This window comes from Mobula birostris, chromosome 22, assembly GCF_030028105.1.
Source record: "Mobula birostris isolate sMobBir1 chromosome 22, sMobBir1.hap1, whole genome shotgun sequence".
In the NCBI taxonomy this organism is placed as follows: Eukaryota; Metazoa; Chordata; class Chondrichthyes; order Myliobatiformes; family Myliobatidae; genus Mobula; species Mobula birostris.
In genome coordinates this window covers 3,642,731-3,656,012 of record NC_092391.1, presented here as the reverse complement: position 1 = coordinate 3,656,012, position 13,282 = coordinate 3,642,731, and positions in this window count along the sequence as shown.

The following is a 13,282-nucleotide window of genomic DNA, read 5'->3' as shown; positions in this document are numbered from 1 at the left end:
AATGTGCAATCATAGTAACTTATAATATTTTATAATAATAGAACAGTCAATGTAACATAGAAATACACTCAAATCAGCGTGAGTTCATCAGTCTGATGGCCTGGTGGAAGAAGCTGCCCCAGAGACTGTTGGTCCTGGCTTTTGTGCTGTGGTACCGTCTCCTGGATGGTAACAGCTGGAATAGATTGAGGATGGGGTGACTCAGGTCCCCAATGATCCTTCAGGCCCTTTTTACACAAATGTCCTGAATCATGGGAAGTTCACAACTACAGATGCGCTGGGCTGTCCGCACCACTCTCTGCAGAGTCCTGTGATTGAGGGCAATACAGTTCCCATACCAGGCAGTGATGCAGCCCAGCAGGATGCTCTCAGTTGTGGCCCTGTAGAAAGTTCTTGGGATTTGGGGACCCATGCCAAACTTCCTCAACCGTCTAAGGTGAAAGAGGCGCTGTGTGTCCTTTTTCACCACACAGCCCGTATGTACAGACCACGTGAGGTCCTTGGTGATGTGGATGCCGAGGAATTTGAAGCTGTTTACCCTCTCGACCCCAGATCCATTGATGTCAATAGGGGTTAGCCCATCTCCATTCCTCCTGTAATCCACAACCAGTGACTTTGTTTTTGCGACATTGAGGGAGAAGTTGTTTTCTTGACACCACTGTGTCAGAGGGATAACTTCTTCCCTGTAGGCCACCTCATTATTGTTTGTGATTAGGCCAATCAATGTAGTGTTGTCAGCAAATTTAATTAGCAGATTAGAGCTGTGGGTGGCGATACAGTCATGGGTATACAGGGAGTAAAGGAGGGGATTTAGTACACAGCCTGAGGGGCTCCAGTGTTGAGAGTCAGAGGGGTGGAGGTGAGGGAGCCCACTCTTACCACCTGCTGACGATCTGACAGCAAGTCTAGAATCCAGCTGCACAAAGCAGGGTCAAGGACGAGGTCTCTGAGCTTCCTGTAGAGCCTGGATGGAATTATGGTGTTGAATGCTGAACTGTAGTCCAAGAACAGCATTCTCACATGAGCATCCTTCTTCTCCAGATGTGTAAGGACGGTATGTAGACCTGTGACTATTGCATCATCTGTCAATTGGTTGCGTCGGTGAATTGTAGGGGGTCCAGTGTGAGTGGTAGCATGTTGCAGATGTAGTCCTTGACCAGCCTCTCAAAGCATTTGCTTATGATTGAGGTGAGTGCGACAGGACACCAGTTGTTCAGACATGTCACCCTGGTCTTTTTTGGTACAGGGACAATGATGGATAATTTGAAGCAGGAGGGCACTCTACACTGGGGGAGGGAGAGATTAAAACTTTGTCACTATTCTAATTATTTGTTCTCTTTTTTTCTTTGAAAAACGCACTAAGTACCTCTATTTCCAGTAGCACGTGAAAACTGCTTATGCAAAGGTGAGAAAAACGGCCGCCCAAAACAAGGGGTAGGCCAGAAAAAAATTGGAATAGGCTTGGACTTTATTCCCTGGATCGCGGGAGAATGAGCGGAGATTTGATAGAGGGACACTAAATTATGAGAGGTATAGTTAGGGTGAATGCAAGCAGGCTTTTTCCATTAAGTTTGGATGAGATTAGAACTAGGGGTCGTGGGTTGAGGGTGAAAGGTGAATTAAGGGGAACCTGAGGGGGAACTTCCTCACTCAGAAGATGGTGAGAATGTGGAACGAGCTGCCAATGCACGTGGTGGATGCGGGTTTGACCAACATTTAACAGTAATTTGGATAGGTACCTGGATGAGAGGAGTGTGGAGGGTTATGGTCCAGGTGCAGGTCGATGGGACTAGGCTGGTTAATAGTTTGACGCTGAGTAGGTGGGGCAATGGGCCTGTTTCTGTGCTGTAGTGTTTTGGAACTCTCTCTGGGTGAAGAAATTGCTCCTCACATCTCTGTTAAATTTTTCCCATCTCATCTTAAACTGATGCTCTCTAGTTTTTGGTTCCCTTTCTCTGGTAAAAAGACAGTGATGACTCACCCTACCTATGCCACTCATGATTTTATACACCTCTATAAAGTCACCTCTCAACCCCTCAGTCTCCTACACACCTAAGTCCCATGGAGCGAAGTCCTAGCGTGCATTATCTCTCCCTATAGTGTCACCCCTGTCTCCTACACACCTATAGTGTCACCCTCTCAGTCTCTTACACTCCAGGGAATTAAGTCCCAGCCTGAACAACCTCTCCCTTGAGCTCAGGCCCTCGAGTCCTGGCAAATCCTCAAAAATCTTACCTGAAAATCAAAAAAAGTTGAAATATGAAGCAAAACTAGGAAAGACCCTTCATCAGAACTCCCGAGGGAGGTATTTTTCACCTGAAACATTACCTTTGTTTTCATTTTGCCCCATCTGAACATTTTCTGCAGTTACAAAATCACAGCAATAGACATCCCACCTCTCCCGGAAGTTCTGGGAGTCTCCCGCATATTGATAGTGGCTCCCTGGCGCCCGGAAATTATATACAATATCCCGGAAATCAATTTTTTTGAGAGGGAGAGTGAGCATCCTGATTGGTCTCTCTTCGTGCTAAGAGTGGTCCCCAACCACCGGGCCTCGAGGAAACGATATGATTTGGCGATATGAAACGATATGAGTCAGCTGCACCTTTCCTCATTCCCTGTCACGCACTGTTGGATTTTAGTGCACGCGAGATCATCAGTGACCCAAGACATGCAAAGGAATGGGTCCGTGTCCCATTTGTGAATGTCCCTGGTGAATCATCCATGTCAGCGCAGGAAATGGATCAACTCCTCGAGCTTGCAAATGACGGCGGGCTGAAAAGCATGTTTGACATAACATCTCTGCCGGCATTCTGGATCAAAGTCAAGGCTGAATATCCTGAGATAGCCACGAAAGCACTGAAAACGTTGCTTCCATTTCCAACATCATATCTCTGTGAAGTGGAGTTTTCTGCAATGAATGCAACGAAAACTAAATTGCGGAATAGACTGGACATAAGGAACCCCCTTCGAGTATCGCTGACTCCCATCACCCCTCGATAGGACCGTCTCGTTGTAGGGAAACAAGCCCAGGGCTCCCACTGAGTCAGCGATATTGTGTGTTGCAATGATTTTATATATTCATACGAGGAAAATATGCACTGTGTGTTTAATATCCAAATGTTACTTAAAATGTTATGATGCTATTGACTTATAAGTGACTTATAATCCAGTGGTCCCCAAACTCTGGGCCACGAAGAATACAGCGGTGGCCGGAACGCACCCAGCACATCTTTAAGAAAAAAATCGAAATAAACAAGCTAATTAATTAGGTGCCGCCTGGCACGTAAATGTCGGCCCAGATCAGAGGTGATTGCCGATTGCGTCACCTCTGATCTGGGCCGACATTTATGTGCTGGGCGGCACCTAATCAATTAGCTTGTTTATTTTGGCTTTTTTCTAAAAGATGTGCTGGGTACTTTCTGGCTACCGCTGTACCGCTGCATTCTTCATGGCCCAAAGGTTTGAGACCACTGTTATAATTGACTTATCACTACATTCATGCAAAGAAAGCATGTGCCGTGTGTTTAATATTAAATTCGTTAGATAAACCCCTTTAGAAACGAAATTGAGTGTATTAGCCACTTACAAGTGACATCACCTATATTCCGGTCACATTTAACACCCACCCCCGGGTCGGCCGGTCTGCAAGAATATTGTCAATATTAAACCGGTCCGTGGTGCAAAAAAGGGTTGGGGACTCCTGATTTAAACTAGTTGGCTAGCTGCCAAGGAGCTACACTATTGATGTCCTACGTGATGAGGCCAAACTCCCTGTAGACTTGCTTAAAGTTGTAATAGAATAAACATGATAATATAATATAATATAAGTACATATTTTAATGTCACATTTTCTGCATTTTAGACAAAATCACTAAACAAAGTATTACATACACCCTTGGAGGTCGATGGGGGGGCGGTAGATACGGGGTTGCAGGGGGCGGGGGTGCTACCTCCCTGAAATGAGTTTTTGCAGGGTGGGATGTCTGCAGCAATGAATGTCACTGTGAGTGTTCCACATTGTATGTAGGTGATCTCAGGCAGTATCTACAGAAGTGGATTGACAGTCTTCAGGACTGGAAAGGAAGGGAGAAGATGCTGGAATAAAAAGGAGGGGAGGAGGGGAAGAAGGTGATAAGTGAAGCCAGGTGGGAGGGAAAGGTAAAGGGCTGGAGAGGAAGGAATCTGGTAGGAGAGGAGAGTGGACCACAGGAGAAAGAGGAGGAGGAGGAGAGGACCCAGGAGGAGGTGATAGGCAGGTGAGGAGAGAAGGAGAGAAGAACCAGGATGGGGAATAGAAAAAGAGAGAAGGAGGAGGATGAAATTACCGGAAGTTGGAGAATTTGGACTGGTATATTGTCTCCTGTCTCTTCTAAACTGTATTGCAATCTCTATCCATCTGCATAAAACTTAAACAGCTAATTAAACATCCCTTCCTGCTTTGCTGAAGGTGAGAAATATTCTACGTGACTGGCAGCTCTACCAGTTTGACAGTTGTATGGTGACTGTGTGCCAGAAATCCCCTTGAATCGAGGTCCGACAGAAAACTCAATGGCTTTCTGGTGAGCTTTCTTTGGAGACAGTGGGGAGAACTACAATGTCACCAAGGTCTGCAGCTGGAAAATGAGGTAAATGAACACAGAATGTTACAGCACAATACAGGCACTTCAGCCCACAATATTGTGTCTACCTTCTAATCATGCTTTCCTCCCACATAGCTCTCCAATTTCCGAATATACATGTGTCTATCTAAGAGTCAATGAAATGCTCCTAATGTATGCATCTCTATCACCACCCCGGCAGCGCATTCCATGCACTCACCATTCTCTGTGTAAGAAGCTTAACTCTGACATCCCTGCTATACTCTAAAATTTGCTCCCTTGTATGAGCTGTTTCTGCCCTGGGGAAAAGTCTGTCGCTGTCTATTCGATCAGTGCCTCTTATTATCTTGTACACCTCTAGCAAGTCAACTCTCATTCTCCTTCATTGCAAAGCTTTGCATCAATCCATGTATATAAACTATCTTATGTATTATACAGTGCCTATAAAAACTATTCACCCTCCCCCTTGGAAGTTTTCATTTTTTATTGTTTTACAGCATTGAATCATGATGGATTTAACTTGGCGTTTTTTTTGGACACTGATCAACAGAAAAAGACTCTTTCATGCCAAAGTGAAAACAAATCTCTACAAAGTGATCTAAATTAATTACAAATATAAAATAGAAAATAATTGATTGCACAAATATTCACCGTCTTCAAGCCAGTATTTAGTAGGTACACCTTTAGCAGTAATTACAGCCTTGAGTCTGTGTGGATAGGTCTCCATCAGCTTTGCTCATCTGGACACTGCAATTTTTCCTCATTCTTCTTTACAAAACTGCCCAAGCTCAGTCAGATTGCATGGGGATCATGAGTGAACTGCCCTTTTCAACTCCAGTTGAAAATTCTCAGTTGGATTGAGGTCTGGGCTGTGACTTGGCCAGTCAAAGACATTACCTTTGTTGTTTTAAGCCATTCTTGTGCAATTTTGGCTTTATGTTTGGGGTCATTGTCTTGCTAGAAAACAAGCCTCCTCCCAAGTTGCAGGTCTCTTGCAGACTGCAATAGGTTTTCCTCCAGGACTTCCCTGTATTTTGCTGCATTAATTTTACCCTCTATCTTCACAAGCCTTCCAGGGCCTGTTGCAGTGAAGCATCCCCACAGCATGATGTAGCCACCACCATGCTTCATGGTAGGGATGGTGTGTTTTTGATGCCGTGCAGTGTTTGGCTTATGCCAAACATTGCATTTAATCTAATGGCCGAAAAGCTCTATTTTGGATTCATCAGACTATAGAACCTTCTTCAGCTGACTTCAATGCCTTCTGGCAAACTCTAGCTGAGATTTAATGTGAGTTTTTCCCCAAAAGTGGCTTTCTCTTTGCCACATTCCCATAAAGCTGTGACGATGATGCCCCCGGGCAACAGTTGTTGTATGCGCAGTCTCTCCCATCTCAGCCACTGAAGTTTCTAACTCCTCCAGAGTTGTCATGTGTCTCTTGGTGGCCTCCCTCACTAGTTCCCTTCTTGCACGGTCACTCAAATTCTGAGGATGACCCGCTCTAGGCAGATTTACAGCTGTGCCATGTTTTTTCCATTTCTTGTTGACTGACGGAACTGTACTCCTAGGGATATTCAGTAACTTGGAAATTTTCTTGTATCCATCTCCTGACTTGTGCTTTTCAATAACCTTCTCATGGAGTTGCTTTGAGTGTTCTTTTGTCTTCATGGTGTAGTTTTTGCCAGGATACTGACTCACCAGCAGTTGGACCTTCCAGATACAGGTGTATTTTTACTATAATCAATTGAAACACCTTGACAGCACACGGATGTCTCCTTTAACTAATTATGTGACTTCTAAAACCACTTGGCTTCACCAGTGATGATTTGGTTTGTCATATTAAGGGGGGTGAATACTTACGCAATCAATAATTTTTTGTTTTATATTTGTAATTAATTTAGATCACTTTGTAGCGACCTGTTTTTACTTTGACACGAAAGAGTCCTTTTCTTTTGATCAGTGTCAAAAAAGCCAAATTAAATCCGTTGTGGTTCAGTGTTGTAAAACAATAAAAACATGAACACTTCCAAGGGGAGATGAATGCTTTTTAGAGGCACTGTATTTATTGTATTTATTGTGTGGTTCAGTGTTGTAAAACAATAAAAACATGAACACTTCCAAGGGGAGATGAATGCTTTTTAGAGGCACTGTATTTATTGTGCTTTTTAGAGGCACTGTATTTATTGTTTTTAAATTGTGTTCTTTATCTTATTGTGTTTTTTGCTGCATCGGATCCAGGGTAACAATTATTTTGTTCTCCTTTACACTAGTGTCCTGGAAATTACAAGAAACAATCTTGAATCTTGAAGAGAAAGGCCCTAGCTCACTCAACCTATCCTCAAAGGACACGCTCTCTAGTCTAGGCAGCATCCTGATAAATCTCCTCAAAGTGAATGTGCAATCCATTTTGCCTGGACTAACTGCAAGATCCAGTAGTGTGTGATAAAGTGCGGGTTTTTTGCCTTGAATCCTGCTCATCTTAACTACTGAATTATGGAGTAACTTGAGACAGGAAATGTATGGTAATTGTTGAGAACTGAAATGTAATGTATGTTTTTGCAGTAAATGACCACTTGAACTAGTGTTGCAGTTGACAGAACCGTGGGAGGCAAACAATTATATCCAAAATCCCATCAGCTGTGGAGAGACCGTGGGTGGTCAGACTCTAGCGCATTAGCACAAAGGAAGTGAAATGTGGCATTACCAATGCATGAAATCTTTTGTTTATTTAATTTTATTTAATTTAAAGATACAGTGCAGTAACAGGCCATTCTGGCCCAAAAAGCCATGCTGCCCAATTACACCCATAAAGTGAACTCATAAAGTGAAACAGGTGCTCCCAGAGGCAGCCCACATGGTCAGGGGGAAAATGCACAAACTCCTTATAGACTGCGATAGGGATTAAACCCGGTTCACTGGGACTGCAGCAAAGAACATAGAAATCTCCAGCACATTACAGGCCCTTCGGCCCACAATGTTGTGCCGACCATGTAACCTACTCTAGAAACTGCCTAGAATTTCCCTAGCTCATAGTCCTCTATTTTTCTAAGCTCCATGTAGCTATCTTAGAGGGTCTTAAAAGACCCTATTGTATCCGCCTTCACCACCATCACGGCCAGTGCATTCCACGCACCCACCACTCGCTGCATAAAAAAACTTACCCCTGACATCTCCTCTGTACCTACTTCCAAGCACCTTAAAACTATGCCCCCTCGTGTTAGCCATTTCAGCCCTGGAAAAAGCCTCTGACTATCCACACGATCAATGCCTCTGATCATTTTATACACCTCTATCAGGTCACCTCTCATCCTTCATTGTTCCAAGGAGAAAAGGCCAAGTTCACTCAACCTATTCTCATAAGGTATGCTCTCCAATCCAGGCAACATCCTTATAAACCTCCTCTGCACTCTCTCTATAGTATCCACATCCTTCCTGTAGTGAGGTGACCAGAACTGAACACAGTACTCCAAGCAGGATCTAACTAAGGTCTTATATAGCTGTAACATTACCTCACAGCTCTTGAACTCAGTCCCATGGCTGATGAAAGCCAACACACCATACACCTTCTTAACATCACTGTCTACCTGCACGGCAGCTTAGAGTGTCCTGTGGACTCGGACCCCAAAATCTTGCTGATCCTCCACACTGCCAAGAGTGTTACCATTAATATTATATTCTGTCTTCAAATTTGACCTACCAAAATGAACCACTTCACACTTATCTGCGTTGAACTCCATCTGCCACTCCTCAGCCCAGTTCTGCATTCTATCGATGACCCCGCTGTAACCTCTGAAAACCCTCCAGACTATCCACGACACCCTCAACTTTTGTGTCATTGGCAGACTTACTAACCCACCTTTCTGCCTCCTCATCCAGGTCATTTATAAAAATAACAAAGAGGAGGAGTCCCAGAACAGATCACTGCGGAACACCACTGGTCTCCGACCTCCATGCAGAATATGACTTGTCTACAACCACCCTTTGCCTTCTGTGGGCAAGTCATTTCTGGATCCACAAAGCAAGGTCTCCTTGGATCCCATGCCTCCTTACTTTCTGAAGGAGCCTGGCATGGGGAACCTTATCAAATGCCTTACTGAAATCCATATACACTACATCTACTGCTCTACTTTCATCAAATGTGTTTTGTTACATCCTCAAATAATTCAGTCAGGCTCTTAGGCATGACCTGCCCTTGACAAAGCCATGCTGACTATCCCTAATCAGATTATGTCTCTCCAAATGCTCATAAATCTTGTCTCTCAGGATCTTCTCCAGCAAATTTCCCACCACTGAAGTAAGCCTCACTGGTCTATAATTTCCTGGGTTATCTATACTCCCTTTCTTGAACAAGGTAACAACGTTTACAACTCTCCAATCCTCTGGTACTTCTCCTGTCCCTATTGATGATGCAAAGATAATCATCAGAGGCTCAACGATCTCTTCCCTTGCTTCCCACAGTAGTCTGGGGTATATCTTGTCTGGTCCCAGTAACCTATCTAACTTAATACCTTTCAAAGCTCCAGCACATCCTCTTTCTTAATGTCTATATGCTTAAGCATTTCAGCCCCCACAATTGCCAAGGTCCTTTTCATGGGTGAATACTGAAGCAAAGTATTCATTACCTCTGCTACCTCCTCCGGCTTCCTGTCCAACATCGAAGCTCCTTGCTGATTCGCTTGGCAACTGGAAGAAATGTTTATTCTTCACTGATTGGGTTTCAGGAGGTCTTTGCGAGATCTGAGATTCCTGCTCATGCAGGTGTTTGACTTGTCGTTGCATGAACAGAGTTCCGATACACAAAAAGGAAATTGTCCGCCTTGTGCTGCAGAGAAATTCCCTCCTTGTACATTGCTTTAATGGACTTTGCGAAGGTTTGGATAAACCTTTCAGCTAACCCATTTTTTGCTGGGTGCTGATGAGATGACTTGAAATGTCTGATGTCATTTCTCTTCATGAACAGTCAGAATTTTTCTGATGTGTGTTGCGGTCCGTTGTCACTCACAATTTTTTTCTGGCAAAGGCAGTCCTCAGAGCGGAGACAGTCTTTGCTGAGGTGGTTGACTTCATTGGTATGACCTCCAGCCACTTTGGGTGAGCATCCACAGCAATCAGAAATGTAGAGTCCATGAATGGCCCAGCAAAGTCAATCTGTACTCTTTGCCATGGTGAAGATGGCCACTCCCAAGGGGGTAATGGTGCCTGTGGGGGGTGCATTTTGAACTTTGTGCCATCCTGAACAGCAAGTCTTCAATCTGTCTATCTATTCATGTTGCTCTTGGTGAAACTCTTCATCTTGACTGTACCCAGCTGTCCTTCATGCTGATTCTCTAACACTCTGGTCCATAGTTTAGAGGAAACCACATCATGAGATCCACACATCAGCATTATTTGACATACAAACAGTTGGTCTCATCTCACTGAGAACTCTGGAAACATAGGGCTATCATGAGCTGGCCATCCTTGCATGGTGATGTCATAGACGTTTGACAATGTCCGGCTATTCCTTGTTTCCCTTTGTATTTCCAAATTTGTTACCAGCAACTGATCCACCAAGGAGGTGGGGAACACCTCTGCTGGGTCACAGTATGAAGACTTCTCTTCTTCAGTTGCTGGTAGTGGAAGATGTGACAGTGCTGCTGTGTTGTTTGGTACCTTGAACTCTATGTCATAAGAGTGGGCTCCTAGGAACAGTGCCCAGCTTTGTAACTGGGTAGCAATCATCACTGGAATTCCTGTCCTGGGATTGAAAATGGACACGAGGGGTTGGTGATCTGTCACTAGCATCAACTTTTGTCATTAGAGGCTGAGGTGGAACTTCTTTATTTCCATACTAGACTAAGGACCTCTCGATCAATCTGTGCATAGTTGCATTCTGTGCTTGTCTGTGATCTTGACACAAATACAATTGGACGTTCAGGTCCATCTTTCATAATGTGTGCCAATGCCATAAGGGGACACATCGCACGCCAGTCTGATGGGCAGAAGTGGGTCATAATGGGTGAGAAATTCATCGGATGTTATTAGTTTCTCTGTTTCCTTGAATGCTCTTTCACATCCTTCTGACCATTCCCACTTTGCTCCTGTCTGCAACAGTGTGTTCAATGGATGCAGCACTGTAGCAATGTTTGGGAGAAATTGGTGCTAGTAGTTTACAAGGCCCAAGTATGACCTGAGTTGTAACACATTTTCCACTTTGGGTGCCTGTAGCACTGCTTCAGTCTCTTCTGACTTATGTAAGCCACGCTTGTCAATGACATGTCCACAATATGAGATTTAATTCTTGAAAAATTCACATTTCTCTCTCTTTGTGTTCAAACCATACTCACTCAGCCTGGTAAGCACTTTAACAAGGTTCTGGAGGTGCTCTTCATCATTCTTGCCAGTCACAATGATGTCATCAAGATAACATTGTGTTCCTGGGACATCTTGGTGCACTGTCAATTGTCCTTTGCCAAATTGATGTGACACCAAAGACCAGATGATTACACTGGAACAGTGCCTTGTGATTGTTAATTGTGAGGAACTCCCTGCTTGACTCCTCAATCTCCATTTGCAGATAGGCTTGTGACAAGTCAATCTTTGTAATCCTCTCCCCACCTGCCAACAGTGCAAAAATGTCTTCTATGTGTGGCATGGGATGCTGCACAGTACGCAGCACTGGGTTGATGCTCAGTTTGAAATCTCCACATATGTGAATAACTCTGGACTTCCCTTTCTTGATCACTGGGACAATGAGCATGGCCCATTTGCTCCACTCAACCTTGGAAAGAATTCCAGATGCCTCCAAGTTCTGCAGTCCAGCATCCACTTCAGGACGTAGTGCACAAGGTACTGGACGTGTTTAATGGAATCTTGGTCTTGCTGTTTCATCCAGTTCAATTCTGGCCTTTATGCTTTTGAGTTTACCGATCCCCTTCTCAAACACTTTCTCATCAGCATTAAGCGGCTGTGACAGTCTCTGGGTAGTGCTACCATTTGGGCTGCAGTTGCCTGTTGATTCACACTGAGAGCTTTGAGAGCCAGTCTAGTTGGATTTTTCTCAACCATTCATATCCAAAAAGTACTGGCCCTCCACTTTTCAATACATAAAGCTCTAAAGTTCTGTGTTTGGCTTCCATACATCACATTCACCTTCTGTTTGCCTTTGGGAGACACTTTTTCACCTGTTTGGGTCTTCACCATCACTGAGGTCTTCTCTAATGGCAGCTTAGAAAACAGTCTGTAGTAGTCAGCCTCTGGAATTACAGACAAAGCTGACCCTGTATCCAGCTCCATTTTCAGTCTCACACCAAACACGTCTACTGTGATCTGTGATCCATATGATTTTTGTTCTGCTTTACACTAGTGTACTGGAAATGACATTAAACAATTTTGAATCAAGAACCATATAATAGTCTGATAAAGGTTAGGTAGAGCTGTTCTTGAGCCTAATGGTGGTGCTTTCAGGCTTTTGCACCTATTGTTCAGCCTGATGGAAGCCAGAGGAGAGAATGCGCAGCAGCACACACAAAGTGACTCTGTCGTGGAGACAGTGAAGAGCACAAAGTTCCTTTGTGTGCACGTTACAGGTAATCTAACCTGGACCCAGAACACCTCTTCACTGGTCAAGAAGGCACAGCAGTGTCTACACTTTCTGAGGAGACTGAGGCGTGCAAGGCTCCCTGTCTCCATTCCAACAACTTCCTACAGGAGCACCGTCGAGAGTGTCCTGTCTGGCTGCATCATCGTGTGGTTTGGAAGCTGCAAAGCGTCGGACCACAAGACCCTACAGAGAGTAAAAGCTGCCAAGAGGATCACTGGGGCCTCCCTCCTCTATTTGGGACATTTATCAGGAACTTTGTTGAGGATCCCTACCACCCGTCCCACAATCTCTTTGACCTACTACAGTGTTTCCAACCTTTTTTAGCCTAACACCCCCCTAAAGCACCTTTGTACTTGCCAACGTCCCTCTTAGACACCATATATTTTCCAGAGCCCCATAGTGTAAAAAATATGCTAACATGAGAAAAATGATTCTGCTTTGAATTTTTATTTGTTTTTAAACCGAGCTTACATAGTGCCTGTGCACTGTACAGCAGCTTCAGTATCAATGTGATCCTTGAGCTTGATGGTTTTTAACAACAGTTGAAATACCAGGCTCAAGTTGTGACAGCAAAAACCTCAAGTTCCCACTCGAAACAATGTCCAAGCGGTTTCTGTATTTTGTGAGAATGTGGTTCACTGCACTGAAGCCTCTTTCAACAAGGTAGGAGGATGGAAATGCAATGAAGAGCAGCTAGGCTCTTCTCCAAAGACCAGGAAACTTCTTTTGACATTGTAGCCACATACCACAAAAGCCGACATGTTTGAAAAGCATTTTTGCTTCTTTATCATTCTGAATTTCAGTATTTCTTCTTGCAAGCTCACTTCATTTTCTTCCACCTTGAAAATCAATGGGTTAATTTCTCTGTAAACTCTAGAGATTGTTGTGTGTGAAAATCCCAGGAGATCAGCAGTTTCTGAGATACTCAAACCACCCCATCTGGCACCAACAATGACTCCACAGTCAAAGTCAGTTAAATCACATTTCTTACCCATGGTGATATTTGTTCTGAATAGCAATTGAACCTCTTGACCATATCTGCATGCTTTAATGCATTGAGTTGCTGCCACATGATCGGCTGATTAGATATTTGCATTAA